This window comes from Centrocercus urophasianus, unplaced genomic scaffold (genome assembly GCF_019232065.1).
Source record: "Centrocercus urophasianus isolate 14NV4802_14NV808 unplaced genomic scaffold, USGS_Curo_1.0 seq_15, whole genome shotgun sequence".
Classification (NCBI taxonomy): Eukaryota; Metazoa; Chordata; class Aves; order Galliformes; family Phasianidae; genus Centrocercus; species Centrocercus urophasianus.
The window spans coordinates 19,206,954-19,222,756 of record NW_024884697.1 but is presented as its reverse complement, the minus strand read 5'-3'; the positions used below and the strand labels follow the sequence as shown (position 1 = coordinate 19,222,756).

General features: G+C 39.0%; 1 long non-coding RNA gene across 1 annotated transcript in view; it reads right to left on the bottom strand.

The window, feature by feature from the left end:
• Positions 1-6,979: 6,979 nt before the first annotated feature.
• LOC122159072 overlaps positions 6,980-15,803 on the bottom strand; it is a 48,776-nt gene continuing 39,952 nt past the window's right edge. Inside the window, exon 3 of the long non-coding RNA XR_006168377.1 lies at positions 6,980-7,009. This is a non-coding gene — a long non-coding RNA (uncharacterized LOC122159072). The remainder of the gene's footprint in view (positions 7,010-15,803) is intronic.

Below are 15,803 nucleotides of genomic sequence, written 5' to 3'. Positions count from 1 at the left end.
AATTCTCTGAGAGGTTTCCGCGATGTGCAATCCAAACCTCGGCAACGGGAGATTGGAATGGGGTTCATTGATTTTTGCCAAAGGAAAAAGTTTGTCAAACGAGTGAGACTTCTTCCTCGTCATGGAAACCTTCCTTTGCGTAAGGAAAATCGTTTGTTAGGAAATGCGAGAAATAAACGCATCGTTACAGGAAAATCGCTGAGGGACGGTACCGCCGTGGAAATGATGGGCCAGGCTTCGGCTTGTGGTGGAATTGCTGCAGAGGCAGGATTCACGGCTTCAGGCAGTTCAAAGTCGAGCCTGCTGTCCATGCCATGCCTCGGTCATGCTGCTCTTCACGGCAGCCTCTGGGAGTTTTTGCCATCTCCAGCCACTACGTGTAAGCAGTGCAGTCTTCTTATTAAATGCGGGTTCTGTATTTAATAACAGATCTCCAGGAACTCATCTGTTTCTGAAGCACTGGCAGGCAAAATTGAAGCCCTGCAAAGTCCATTTGGGTTTTGATTAATGAACTTGAGGCACCCTACATTTCAGAGAACAGTCTGAGCAGTCTCGTGTCAGGAAGGATCCCAGCAGACATCAGCTGAAACCTTCACGCTCCTCATTCAAAGACGGGTCTTGGTGTATATCCAGAAGTGCTCTTGATGAGCTTAGCTACATCCAGAGCTCTGCTGCATTTTCACACAGACAGGAAAAAGGTTGAACTTCACCCAACTGTGTCACTGCACTCAGCCCACACACAGCACACTTGGGTAAAACTGCACTGCTTGTGGGTAACAAAGTGCCAAGAACACAGCCCTCAACTCCTTTTCTGTGCAACTGCCCCCTGACAGCAGCATTTGCCCAAGAAGTAACAAACTTAAAGAATTAACAACCGCCACCTCCTAGGAGAGGTCAATATCTGGTTGAAAATAAAATCATCTCCTATTCTTGCAGTGCCACTGGATACAAGTGTCAAAAGAGGAGGATCCTTTTGTCTTAAATGCAGATTCATAACTTTGTATCCTAATCTTAAGATCAGAAAAAAAATGGATGGTGTTGCCTGCTTGTATGAATCTGTATCTAAGCTGTCATACTTACAATTTGTTTCTGGCTGGAAGGTGCTCATTTGTACATTGTTACATTTAACTCATTACATAGTTCATAAAATAATCAATTAGAATGGTTAAGCAAACACACCCAAGCTTTGATCAGTCAGATCGCCAGCCCAGTGCAAAACGCCTGTTACAAGCTAACAACACACTGCTGCAGCAGGGTAAATGGGAGCCCACATTCAATTTCAGTTTCGTTGTTTAATTGAAAATTAAGCAGATGATGTTTCCTAACTTTGAACATTCAGCATCCCTCCATTAAACTTGAAGCCAAGCAAATACACCCAAGCCTTGATCAGTCGGATAGTCAGTCCCGTGTGAAATGTCTGTTGCAGACAAGTTCCCAGGACAGCAATAAAATCAATATAAAAATTTGTCCAGCTGCAGAATATTTCAGAACAGATAAATTGCAAACTCTTTCCTTTTAATATGTGAAACTAATCCCCCTGCATACAAATAAATCTCAGAGATTTAAGAGTTCCACCCTTTATGACACTGAACATAAAGACTGTGCTAACTGCTAACTGATTAACTTAGGACAGTTGCTGCTAATTAATTAATGCCTATATCCAGGCTAAGAATCCACTGTAGTTGGAGCTGGGGTTTGACTCATTTCCTTTTAACGTCTTCATAGATGCTTCTAAGAGATGAATGCCCATGATATAGCAGCAGTGTAGGTTTTGGTAGCTCTGTGAGCACGTCCCAAACAGTACACCTGGGCAGCTAAAGCCATGGGGCAGTCCAGGCTGCTAAGTCTCTTTTGGTTTTTTTTTTTCTCTGACTTCCTTATGACAAACTTACATAGCCAAGCATAACAAAAGAAAGAATAGTATAAGCTATTTGTTATAAGTATATTTGTTACTGCTGTTTCCTTCCACAGCACTCAAGTTGCTGCTGCTATACTGCATTCTCCAGGTTTGCCCACTTTTGCTTTCTAAACTTGAAGGGACAGAGCATCAGGTAATGACAATCTAAACATTAGATATGAGTGCTGTATTTTCTCTTGAACATCCCTCTTAACACTTCAAGTAACAAAAGATGACATTCAGATCATTTTTCTGACTTGTCAGATGCTGTTCATAAGTCCTGAAAATTCATAATAGATATTCTCAAATTATTCTATACTTAATTGCTGTTTGTGAGCAAACCAGCACTTTTATTTGGACCACTGCAGTCTCAAATGAAGCACTTGTCATTCATAATTTTTTTCTATTTATACCTGAAAGAGCCAATACACTTTTAGCATCCAAAGCAACTTATGGCAATGACTTCTGCAAAATTAAGTACTTGTGGATTTCTTTATGTGACAAATATGCTTCCTGATAAATTGGTTGCCTACTATTTCCTGTAGGAGTTCCTGCCAAAATTATTAATGAAATATTCTTGCAAGAATCAGTAGAAAAAGGAAACCACAGATATTCTACTTAACAATATGTTCAGCAGCCCTCCGTAGTGCCTAAGATTTTATTCTATCCCAGCTGAGTTTCTGGTTATGCAAACTGGGAGTTCTGGTTTAATTAATCTTCCTGTGCATTGAAGCTGTCCTGGCTGCCATTCTCCATGGTTTTGGTAGGCTGTGGTATCATTTGTAAGGGGAAATCTTTAAAAATATGTATGGTATCCAAAGAACACTCATTTCTCAGCTAAACCACTCATATTGTTAAAAAGCACAGAAGCTCTTCCATATAACAAAGAGAAGAATAAAAATCCTCTTTATTTTTTTCATGTAAATTCTAGACATAAAATAAGTTACTGGGTGGGTTTTTTGAGCTTTCCTCCTCTGAGAAATGTTCTCAGGATAACCTTTAGGCTTTTAAGCAGCATCTCTGTTTATTGCCTTTTACATGATATGGAGCTGGGGACATATTTAGATCTGAGAGTTCTGTTACAACTTGATGATCAAATTCTTTTAAAAGTGTTTCTCTTATGGTTAATGGCTTTGAGAAATCCAAAATTCAGAGCAATTTCTCTTAGGTACTGGATTGTATTTCCAAGATGTATAATGAGCTATTCTAGCAAGGGAGGTATGTTTTAGTAGAGGATGTTGAAGCATTATTTCAAATAGTTTTTTAAGTAGGTTTAGTGTCCACTGAGAGGTTTTGTTCTGCCAAAGGGCTGGTAGCAACACCTGCTGAGATATCTTGCCATCTGTTTATACATCCAAGAGCTGTAAGATTGGATTAGTAAAACTTTTGCTCATATCCTATGACCACCAATTTTTTTCTGTATTTTGGATGAAGCACCTAACTTCACAATAGCTTTCCCTACAAGAAAGTAATTCTGCGTTGGAATGAACTACACTGAGCCAAGTTCAGCTTTGCAGAGATGAAGGTAGAGTTCATAAATTCTGAAGATCTCTCACAAAATGTACTCTAGTCAAACATATCATGGATCCCAGTCATAAAATGTTTTACTGCATATGCAGATATTCTAGCATTCCTTAACACATTGCTCTTCATTTGTATTACTGACTTGGTGTGGCCTCATATGCTGTTCTTACTGATGGCATCTTCGATGAACTGTTCATTAACTCCAGATTAAACAAATTTTAGACATGGAAGTCTGAGAGCAATTCAGACTGTTTCAAGCACATTAAGGCTCCTTTGTTAGAGTCTCTGAATCCATGATGGCCAGATGGGTGGAACATTCACCAAGGAAGAAGAAGACCTTGATTTCTAAATCCTAAACTACAAGTTAGAGACCCCTTTTGTTAAGCACAAGGCACAGTTCAATCAGGAATGCAGGAGCTAGGGGGCTAAAAAGAGACTAACAAAGACAGGCTGAATCTATTGAGAATGCGATTAACTTGGAGAGGGGGAAAACAATACTGAGATCTGCTTGCAATTCCTAGTGCTGTTTATTTATTTATATCCACTGATGCTTAAATGGGAAATGCATAAACAAGTCTTTAGAGCACAGACATGTTGACTTTCAGATAAAGGTGGGATCACTGAGACAACTCTTTGTCTTGGATCAGTCACTATGAAAAAGTACATTAAGAGTTTTCATGCACTACAAGTGAACTAGTTATCCCCATAACATAGCTAAGATACAGCTTGCTTACAGTATTCCCAGTTTTAAACTGCATATATTTGTACAGTCCTGCTTTTGATGAGATCCCAAAATTAAACTCATTTATATTTGCATCAATTCTACATATTCATGATTGCAAAGTTTACACTACCCTTATACCTTAGCCTTGGTAGAATCTTACAGACATTCTAGATATATTCTAGATATTCTAAACCTTCTGAATCTTAGTCAATACATACTCCAGTCTAACAAGCAGCTGCATGCTCTGTTCCCCAGTTAACACAAAGCTTCATTACCCTTTGGGATAAAAATAAACTGCTATGTGTATTATCTTACCCATAATTCATTTATTTACAGAGTTAGTGAAACTCATAATTAACTAGATCTCTCATGGGGTCTAATTTCCTTCTGTTCTTTCTGGCACACTGGTATAAAGTTCAGCAAACAGAACAATTTGCAATGCATCTCTCCCCTAGGAGACTCATGTCATCATCTGATCACAGGTTCAACCTCTTTTATTTTTTCCTTTGTGCCCTTCAGCTCAGATTCCTGGTTGCACAGTGATTCAACTTCGCATGGAGGCATGAAAGAATTCTACCATAGAATTACATTATTGGACATTCATGATCCTTGAGGTCCCTTCGAACCTTGGCCATTCTGTGATTCTGTGATCACGGCTTTCTTTTGGCTTTTGTGGCTTGGACAGGTACACTGCTGGGCAAAGAACTGGCTCAGAGAATGGTGGCGAATGCAGTTAAATTCAGCTGGTGACAAGTCATGAGTGCTGTTCCTCAGGGATTAGTATTAGGGCCTGTCCTGTTTAATATGAAGAGAGCGCACTCTCATTAACTTTGCAGATGAAACCAAGTTTGGAGTAAGTGTTAATGTGCCTGAAGGCCCTTCAGAGAAATATGGACAGGCTGGACGGCTGGGCTGAGGCCAGTGAGATGAAGTTTAACAAGACCAAGTGCCAGGTCCTGCACTTTGATCACAACAATCCTAGGCAATGCTACAGTTTTGGGAGGGAATGGCTGGAAGACTGTGCAGAGGAAAAGAACTTGGGGGTGCTGGACAACACTCAGCTGAACATGAGCCAGCAGTGTGCCCAGCCATGAAGACTAATGTCATCCTGGCTTGTATCACAAATAGTATAGCAAGCAGGAGCAGAGAGGTGATCATTTCCCTGCACTCAGCTCTGGCGAGCCACATCTTGAGTACTGTGGTTAGTTTTGAGCTCCTTACTACAAGAAAGACATGGAGGTCCTGGAACATACCCAGAGAAGGGCAACAAAGCTTGTGAGACGGTTTGGAACACAAGACTTATAAGCAGCGGCTGACGGAACTGGGATTGTTTAGTCTGGAGAATAGCAGCCTTAGGGAAGACCTCATTGCCCTCTACATGTAACTGAAGGGAGACTGTGACAGCTGGGAGTCAGCCTCTTCTCTCATGAAACCAGCAACAGGATGAGAGGGGATGGCCTCTAGTAGCACCAGGGGAGATTCAGGTTGGATACTAGGAAAAATTTCTTCTCCAAAAGAGTGGTCAAGCATTGGAATGGGCTGCCCAGGGAGGTGGTTGTGTCACTGTCCCTGGAGGCATTCAAGAAATGTGTAGGTGTGATAGTAAGGAATGTGGTTCAGTGGGCAATATCAGTAGTAGGTGGACAGTTGGACAAGATGATCTTAGAGGTCTTTTCCAACCTTAATAATTCTATGATTCTAATTCTACTTAGCTTGTGATTACAGTGTATTCCTGGAAAGCATGCACGGGTGGTTCAGGTTAAAGCAGGATTGCACGAGGATTAGAATCCAGATTTCCCATTTTACTGCTACACCCTCTTATGACAATGCTTTCTGGCAGAAGAGTTCTGTAGCATACAAAGTAAACACTTTTTGGAAGAAAAAATAATATACAGTGGGGAACAACTGAGGGGAAAATCTCCAGCATACTGCAGGAGACAAGAAGCAGACACTGAAGACATTCTGAATTACCAGATCGGTGTGGTCAGTAATCCTCTTTTACACAAGAAACAAGGAAGAAAAAGCATAACTGCATTGAAGACATAGCTTAGTTTATGACTGGGACTTGGGCACATGTCTACTTCCATACTGCAAACCTACTTCCATTGTCCAAGAAGTTCTATTATTTTTCTCTCCTCCTTATGGATTTCTAGCATGATTTTCAACCTAAAAATGGTCTATTTCACATAGGTTTCTTTATAAAAGCTGTTGGAGACGGTCCAGAGGAGAGCCACCAAGATGATCAGAGGGCTGGAGCACCTGCCATACAAAGACAGGCTGAGGGAGCTGGGTTTGTTCAGCCTGGAGAAAAGGAGGCTGCAGGGTGACCTCACTGCAGTCTTTCAGTACCTAAAGGGAGCCTACAAACAGAAGGGGAGTCAACTCTTTGAAAGAGTAGATAACAGCGGGATAAGGGGAAATGGTTTTGAGGGAGGGAAGATTTAGTTTGGATGTCAGGGGGAAATTCTTTACAGAGAGAGTGGTGAGGTGCTGGAACAGGCTGTCCAGAGAGGTTGTGGATGCCCCGTCCCTGGAGGTGTTCAAGGCCAGATTGGATGGGGCCCTGGGCAGCCTGGTTGAATGGGGAGTTTGGTGGCCCTGCATGTGGCCGGGGGGGTGGAGATTCATGATCCTTGAGGTCCCTTCCAACCTGGGCCATTCTGTGATTCTGTGTGAAAAAAAATCATTCTGTATAAACAGTCTTCCCTTTTTACTTTTTGTTCCTCTTTATAAAAAAAAAAAAAATAACCTTATCAAATACATTAGGAAGCATGAAAGACTTGCTTACACTATTATAAACTGAATTTACATCTTCTTACCACATTCAGTTTTCAGTCCAGTGATTTTTTCCTTGCACAGTCTTCCTATAGAAGGAAAATAAAGTTAATTTAATTCATGTTTTCATCCTTGATTAACCTGATAAATAGAAAATATATATATGCAACACAGTGAGATGCATACTTCCATAAATTTAATTGAGATATATATTTTAAGAGTTAAAAGGGTTAAGAGGAGGGTCACAAAGCTGATCAGAGAGCTGGAGCACCTCTCCTATGAAGACTGACTGAAGGAGCTGGACTTGTTCAGTCTGGAGAAGAGAAGGCTGCAGGGAGACCTCATTGTGGTCTTCCAGTATTTAAATGGGGATTATAAACAGGACAGAAAACAATTTCTTACACGGGTAGATAGTGATAGAAAAAGGGGAAATTATTTTGAGCTAAAGGAAGGAAGATTTAGCTTAGACACCAGGGGGATTTTTTTCACTGAGAGGATGGTGAGGTGCTGGAACATATTGCCCAGTTTTTGGATGCCCCCTCCCTGGGTGTGTTCGATATCAGGTTGGATGGGCCCCTGGGCAACCTGATCTAGTACTTGATCTAGTGGCTGGCAACACTGCCTGCGGCAGGAAGGTTGAAACCTGATGATCCTTGAGGTCCCTTCCAACCCAAGCCATTCTATGATTCTGTGATTTATGGTGTAGACTAAGAAATGGAGGAAAATACATTTGGATAAGTAATATGGAGCAGAATGCACACCTGGTCCGGGATTGCTGAGTCACAAAGTGATTATGTCTTGTACCATGTAGTGTACATAAAAATTATCATACCCATGAATATAGTCAGGTTTGCAATCAGTATAAAGCATAAACAGCCGTCTCTTTCTTCTGTGGCTGACAGCAAAGGATACAGACAAGAGAATGAAGAAGAGAGAGGAGAGGAAAAATTAGAATTCTAAATTGTTTCAGTGGAAAAAAAATATAATCCTAAACTTATCCTTAAACACGATCATAAGAGAAAGGTATCAGAGAAAATCAGACATGGAAAAAAGTTGTTTTTCTTTGTGTGCTTAGAAAATAAGTGTGTATACGTACATTTGCAGTCCTATGCATATAGAATCATAGAATCACAGAACGGTTTGGGTTGAAAGGGACTTTTAGGATCATCTAGTTCCATCCCACTGCTATAGGCAGGGATACTGCGATCAGGTACAGAGACCCCTCTAGATCAGATACAGTGTGGGATGATTGTGGGAATCAGGCAAGATAGCTTGGAGTAATAGCAAAGTAAGAAAAATGTATTTGGGAGGTATTTTGAAGAAGGAAATGTAAATAGATTTATGAGAAGAGGGGCGAAAGAATTTTGAAAAGGGATATTTAGATGCAGTAGCTTAAAATTAATGCAAAAAAGACTGGCAGAAGAAGCATAACTGAAAAAAGGTAGGAAGAGGTAGGAAGTCAAGGAACAGTAAACAAGCAGTAGAATAGTATGCAGACAAGTTTCCTGTGGTTTTGTAACTTGGAATAAGACTATCTTATGTGCTTATTATTTTCTGAGGATTTGCAGTAAAAGGAAACATGTAGTAGAAGCATAAACGTAGGCCATAGGTCTAATTAGAGCAAATCCACAAATAATAAGATTATTTCTACTAAAAAGGAAAATACAGTTTTCACGAGCTTATTCATAAAGTATGTGCATCCTTTAGTATATCAAGTTGCATACTGCAGGATAGTGGCAAACTTCTGAATTTTGTTAGGGAAATTCTGATTTCATTACCAAATTTGCAAGATATTACTCAATATCAAGTAACAAATACGAGATGTCAAAGGAAAAACCATGAAAACAAACAAACAAAAAAGCTGAATTTCAAAACAATGCTATCAAAAATCCTAAGGACAAGAATTTGTAGAAATCCAGTATATAAACTAGCTAAATACAATTATCCCAGTCAGCATAAAAATGCTATTTCATATAAAGAAGGACAACAAATTCTAAACTACGTGATGAAAGAAAAATGGAAGAGTGCATTGCCTACCAGTAACAGGTAGCTGATAAGCCAGCCTACGTGTGTCTAAGAGAGAACAAGAGTTAATGGAATCTTCTCTTTTGGATGGAAGTTAAGCAGTATCCTTTATGTATACAGTACATGTCCAAACAAATGAGCTGAACTGCATCTCTGCCCTCAGTGGGAGACTGCTTGGCTCCATTCACTTGTTGTAACACTGAGACCTTGAGCACTCTCAGAACTGGCTGAAATTTTCAAGAAGGTTCCAAGGAAATTGCAAGGCTCAGAATGACAGAAAGTACAACTGAGTACATCTTGCTTCCTGAACAAGGGAGGCTAGAAGTATAAAAAAGCAAAAAGAGATGAAATTAATTCAAGTAGACAGTTGACTGCCACTACATTAAAGCTAAACACAGTTTGCATTTGGACTGCAATTTAAATTGGCTTCTCGGATAGCAGTACATGGCATGTCTAATTTGGACTAGAAGGCCAAAATAAAGGACACTTCTGTTAAAATAAAGTCGATGACAATGAAGAAAAGATACAAATTGGGAGGTAGAAAGCAAAACAAACCTGGACAAAAGAGATTGTGAAACAAGTGTGACAGAAAGGATTGTCACAAGGCTGTTTCTATTTCGGTGTTCAAAATCCATTAATGCATAAGAAAGATATACACTAAAAAAGTCAAGCAGCGGAAGATTTAGAAGTGATGACAGAAGTGTTATTCAGCAATAAGAGAAGCAGGCAGTTACGTCAAGAAACAATTTCAGCAGTCTCCTCTCAGGTTGGAAACACAGCAGTGACAAATAGTCTCAAGGAATCAAACCTCAAACACAAAGTGAATCCTTATAATGAGCAGGGCTCACCTGCTCTGATGCCAACATACTGTGTCTCTCTCTAACTTTTTGTCAGTATCTGCGTGGCTTCCAAGCTAATGAAATTTAACTGAAATGAGACTGACACAGGATATTTTGGCAAAGGACACTTTAACAGAGGATATTTTGACTGGGAAGGAGGACATAATGACAGGTGCTCAAACTCTTCTTATCCCACAGCTTTTCCCATTTTTTTTAATGTATTAAAGAAAAGGTTTTCTATTTTATTCATGCATCAGCTCAGAACACTTTTCTAGTACTCACAAATAAATTATGATGCGATGTTTAATTGGCCACTGTATAACCAAGATGTTATAATTTGTATAACCAAGATGTTATAATTGCAATATAATCAAGAGAGTAAGGCAAAGCAGACAACGATCACAAAAGAGAACAAATGGAAGAGCTTACCCTTGGGTTGAACTCACCAGAAGATACCAAAAGAGGGGATCTCCAGAAGAGATCCTTCCCCTCTGGTAGCCAGCTCTTAAATAGGTCCAGGAGGGGTGGAGCCTGGCTCCACCCCTTCCGGCAGCACAGGTGAATTGCCTTCACCTGTGCTCCTCTGGCTGACTCAAGGCTCACCTCAGGTGATCAATCAGAGGTTCAGGCCGTGACTCAGCAGTTCCCATACAGCCACTCAAAACATATTGTCTGCCAGCATACCAGCTGCCTGCCAGGTAAATTAACTCTATCATTCGCTTCACTTTTAATACATCTTGAATTCATTGCATGATTAATATATCATACTGAATTAAGTAGTGTAGATACTGGAGAATAGTTCTGCAAATTGAATGCATTCAATCTTATCACTAAATAAGTAAATATGCTGTAGCTCCTCATTTTTGTGGTAAAGAATATATAGCACAGACAAGGTACCAGGCAGGTAGTGTTTTCAGTTAGCTGTGTGCAAAGGAACAAGCAACAGCCCATAGAGAACTGTAGTTGCTCTGGGCCATTACACAGCAAGAGTAGTTAGATTCCATTCATTTACCACTGATGTTAACTCATCTTGTATATAAGACACAAATATTGGAACAAAGTGAATACGCTATTTGTATTTAAAGAAGAAAAAAGAGAAGCTCAGGATTTAAAAAACCTATCTGTTTGCCTCACTTATCCCAAATACTGAAGCAAATAATGGAAGACAGTGTTATTAAGCATTTAGAAGACAGGAGGAATATGTGAAAGAGAACATGTACCTGCCAAGTAAGAATTGTGACAAGCTATCTAATTTCCTTCTTAATGATTAATAGGACTTGAGAAAATGAGAAGTGGAATCTAACAGGATTTCAGGAAGGATGTTTTCTTATGTGGTATGCTCATTTATATGCAAACTACATTGACTGAAAAAGAAATATATCAATGATTTACTGTCAAAGTAGAGAACTATTTTAAGATTCTGTCCTGGTCCAATACCATTAAATATTTTAACTCATAACTTGGGGTATTTGTTAAATTTGTCACAGATTTCATGCTGAAGGATCTATAAGAGCAGAGAGGGACAAAATGAGAGTTTTAAATGAGTTTGGTGAATTGGAAGAATAGTCTACAAAAATAGGACATTGTTAGTTTGGCAATGAGAAACTGCTCAGATAAGAATAAACACTGTATGGGTAGTAAACACGCATTTGTAGTAAAGGGTAATAATTATCAGTGTTAAAGTGTACACAAATCTCTGTGAACTATAGTATAAATAGGAGATGTGTGGTGGTAGAGCTACAGTTTGCCAGAGAGCCTTCATTTACCTGCTACAGTGAGATTATGGTTCCCAACAATCAAGAAGTATGTATGAATGGCCCATCTTGTGATGGTAAAGGTACAGACAAAAGGATATTAGACTACTTCAATGGCAACACTCACATTTTGAAAAGGAAATGAAAGGTTGGAATAACAAAAGTTACTTCAGGATGGAGACTTTAGGTAAAATCATGGTATAGGCCAGGAGTCAGGAGTCCTTGAATAACCTCAGTTAAGAGGGTATCAGAAGCACTTAAAAGCAACACAGTGGTGTGATGAAATTGCTGGGAAGATACTAAAATACAGAAATAAGCTCATAAAAACAGTAATCATGTCCAAAAGAGGGAAAAACCAGGACAGTCCAAGTGATCTTAAGCGTAAAATCACAGATCAGTACAAAAACCTATTTTGAAGAAGCCCTAAGAAATGCTCAACACCTTTTTATCAGAAAGAAGTGGTTCACCAGACCATCAGTGAAACTGAACATTGGCCACAAGCAGCTCTGAGGGTAGATAAACTATATCAGAATGCATTGGTTTTCATTAAAGAGCAGGTCAGGGCAGCTCTTAAAGCAATTCTTCACAAGTGGTGAACCTGAGGAGCTATCTCAATTAAAATATTAATAAAAGGACAAACTAATAAAATTCACTATACTAAATTGTAGGGACATGATGGATGGTAATCCCAGAGCTGTAAAGAAATGCAAATATGAGATTGCTGAGCAATAATACTGTGGTAGGTAACCTGTGGTTTAAATCAATCTCTATGGCCAAAGGTCAGTGACAAACATGACATCAAGCTTAAAACAAACTCCAGGAGAAATACTGGGTACTACTAGACCATAAATCTGATTGATATTTTCGATCAGCTTTTCTTCTACATAATTGAGTATTCTATATAATTAAGTATATTAAATACAATGTACTGGCAAGGAGTCAGCAGAAGTCCTGTTGAGGACTCCTACATCACAAATCTATTAGATATCTGTGGAGGAGTTCATAAGATAAATGTCACCTAATTGATGTGTTTTTCACAGAGATTCATACAAAGGCTCTTAAAGAAGTTACTTTGTCAAACGTAAGACAGAAAACTAAGAGTAAGGTTTAATAATCGGATTTTATAATGAGAAGATATTGCACTTGGACACCTCAGAATCTGAGCCAGCTTTTTGTTAGTTTTAGTGCATTCATAACCATATGGAAAAGGGTTGGATTACAAAAGGACAGAATTTTGTGATGGTATAATATTATGCAAGATAGACAAATATAAAACTGACTGAAAAGAAATCCAGAGGGATCTCAAAATATTGAAAGACTTTCAATAAAAACAACTGAAGTAAATCTTGACAAGTATAATACCATGCAGACAACTTAAAAGTACCCTAATTATAGATACACGATTGGGTGGTTCACTGTGATATCCATTATCTTTCAGAAAGAGATCTGAAGCTAATAATAGTGGAAAAGTAACTGATAAAAAAAATACTAGAAATTACAGGGAAAAGAGAGAACAAAAAGAAAATATCATTTTATATGTATATATATATATATCACACTAACTCCTCTCAAACGTCCTTTCAAATACTTGATGCAGTTCTAGCTACAGCTTTTCAGAAGATGTGAAACAGAATTAAAAAACAAAACACCTGCAAAAAAGAGTCAGTTATTCAGATGAATGACAGCTTCAGTACAACAGGTTAGGCATTTCTAAGCATAGAGAAGAGATGGGGGAGAAGTATATGATACAGGGCTATTAAACTGTAAATAGTTTGAATAAGATGAATTGCTTAGTAATTATTTATAACTTCACAAAAAAAAAAAAAAAAAAAACTTCAGACCCTTCAGGAAATTATCAGGCAGCAAATTAAACACAGTAGATTTTAATAGAATATGTAACTAAATTATAGGCCTCACTGCCACAGAAAAAAATAGTCATAATAATAAGAAAATAAAAGTACCAATGTGTTCCAAAAGCGATGCATAAATGGAGGCAAAAGACTACACTTGTGTAGTTTACACTTTACACTTTACACTTGTGTAAATCTTGATAACCTTCAGTCTGGGGAGCCCTTGAGCTGAGAAGATACAGTAGAGGAAGGATAACTTTCATGTTCTTCCTAAAATTTTCATGTACTGGCTTCTGTAGTGAACCTGGTTCTTTCAGTCTAGCATGAAAGGACAGAGGTTCCTATGAAATGCACAAAAGCAGTATTGCAAACAATTTGCTAGCTGGGAGTTCTACAAGAAAGTATCTTGGGAGTACAGTGAATGACAAGCAGAACAAGACTCAGCAATGTCATGCTGCTCCAGAAAATGAAAAGCATCAAGTTCTGAAGTATAAACATGAATTTGAAGGAGTATTTTTGCTCGGCTCAATTGGTAAATCCTTAGCTAAAATGCTGGCCAAGTTTTGTTATTGCATTTTCAAGGTGATATAGAATGAAACTGCAAGTGTAAAAAATGTCAAAAACATATGACCTATGGGACACGTAAGAGGAATTATGGAGCTTTTATTTAGACAGGAAATTTCCAATATTTAAAAGACAGCATCAGAGAAGGAAGAAAATTTGTTCACTGGGTCATTGGGCATCTACTGAAGGAAAAGAATGCAGAAAGCTTGAATTGTTCCATACAAGATTTAGACTAGATCTTAGGGAGGACTTTTTGACAACACTGCTAATATTGGTGTGAATTGCTAGGAAATTGTAGAATTTCTATCATCCTAGATTTTTTAAAGACATCTGCCAGATCTAGATCTTAAAAGTTTAAGTACAGATCACTTTGATTCAGAGCAGTCAGTAGACTACATTAGCATTCAGCATCCCTTTGAGCCCTGTTTTTTCAGACATTTGAGGACTGGATTCTTTGATTTGGTAAATTGATATTATCCTGACTGGACAGTAGTGCATGCTGTCTTTGTGTAGTTTTATTTTCTTCCTCATTCCAGCTCTCACTATCTCTCACGCTGTCTATAATTTTATTTAAATACTCAGCTACTGTTCCTCACATCCATAATCCTTTCCATGGCTTGCCAATCACTGCTTAGTCTTATTTCCTGTATTCTATCATATTCCCCTGCTCATTTTTCAAACAGTCAGTGGTGATCTGTTCTTTGTTTTATAAGTACAATCTCAAATTTCCTTTTACTTACTTATTTTTAAAATCCAGATATATAACAATTGAGTGTGTCATATTAAGGTAGATACAATCACCTTATTTAGTATTTTCCCTTAGGAAATGTGTGCTACCTTGGCTAAAAGCTCAGGTCAGCTCACTGAAATCTTTTGCTTAATCGTTTTCAGGGAAGAAACAGTTTGTGCTTTAAATTTAGTGCAAGCTGTTGGAAGCATTTATACACTAAGGTAAGGCTTAAAGAATAAGGCTACATGCAGAGGTGACAACTGTTTAAAGGCACTTGCTGATCCCTGGCACTAGCAGCTGCCAGTGGTGCTTATGCCAACAGTGGATGAGTTTGCTCAAAACGAAGCAGTGGAGCCCAAGCTCCACTGCTTGGTGGCACAACACATGCTACCATGATGGCATGGCACTGTCATGATGGCATGGAACCTCTGTGTTGACATGGCAGCTCAGGGGTGGCCCAGAAGCATTGTGATGGCATGGCACTGCCATAATTGCAGAACACCAACACAATGGCACATCACCACTATGATGGCACAGAACCCCTGTGATGGCACAGCACCACAGTGATGACATGGCATCTCTGTGATGGCACAGAACAGCCATGATGGCACAGCACTGCAGTGATGGCATGTTCTTCTCTCTGTAAGGTGGACTCCCTCAGCCCACACAGGCAGAGTCTGGGCATGACTCTGGCACATTACAGCAGAGTGTGCAGATCAACAGGCTCTAGACGAGCATAATTCTTACTACTTACAGTGACAGAAGTAGTTGTAGAAGAGAGTTGCAAAATGCTTTTGAGGAGGAAATATATCACCTACGTTCCTTAACAGAAGAAAACCAAGATAATTATTTTCAAAATCTTCACTATCAGGTACTTTGTGAGCAGACTCCATAAAAGTGATCCGTTTTTCAAGGACATTTATCCCTGCTTCCCTGGTAATCGAGCCCATTTTACGACAATCTTGATTATTATTCAAGGGAGCAGGTATCTATTCACTCAGAGCTACCTGCTAACCATGATCTGAGAGCACAATGTCATTTTCATAAACAGGAATATACCACCAAAGTTACTTAGAGCTACGTGGAAAATAACAGTTCTGTAGCTGTTCTGTTCCAAACCG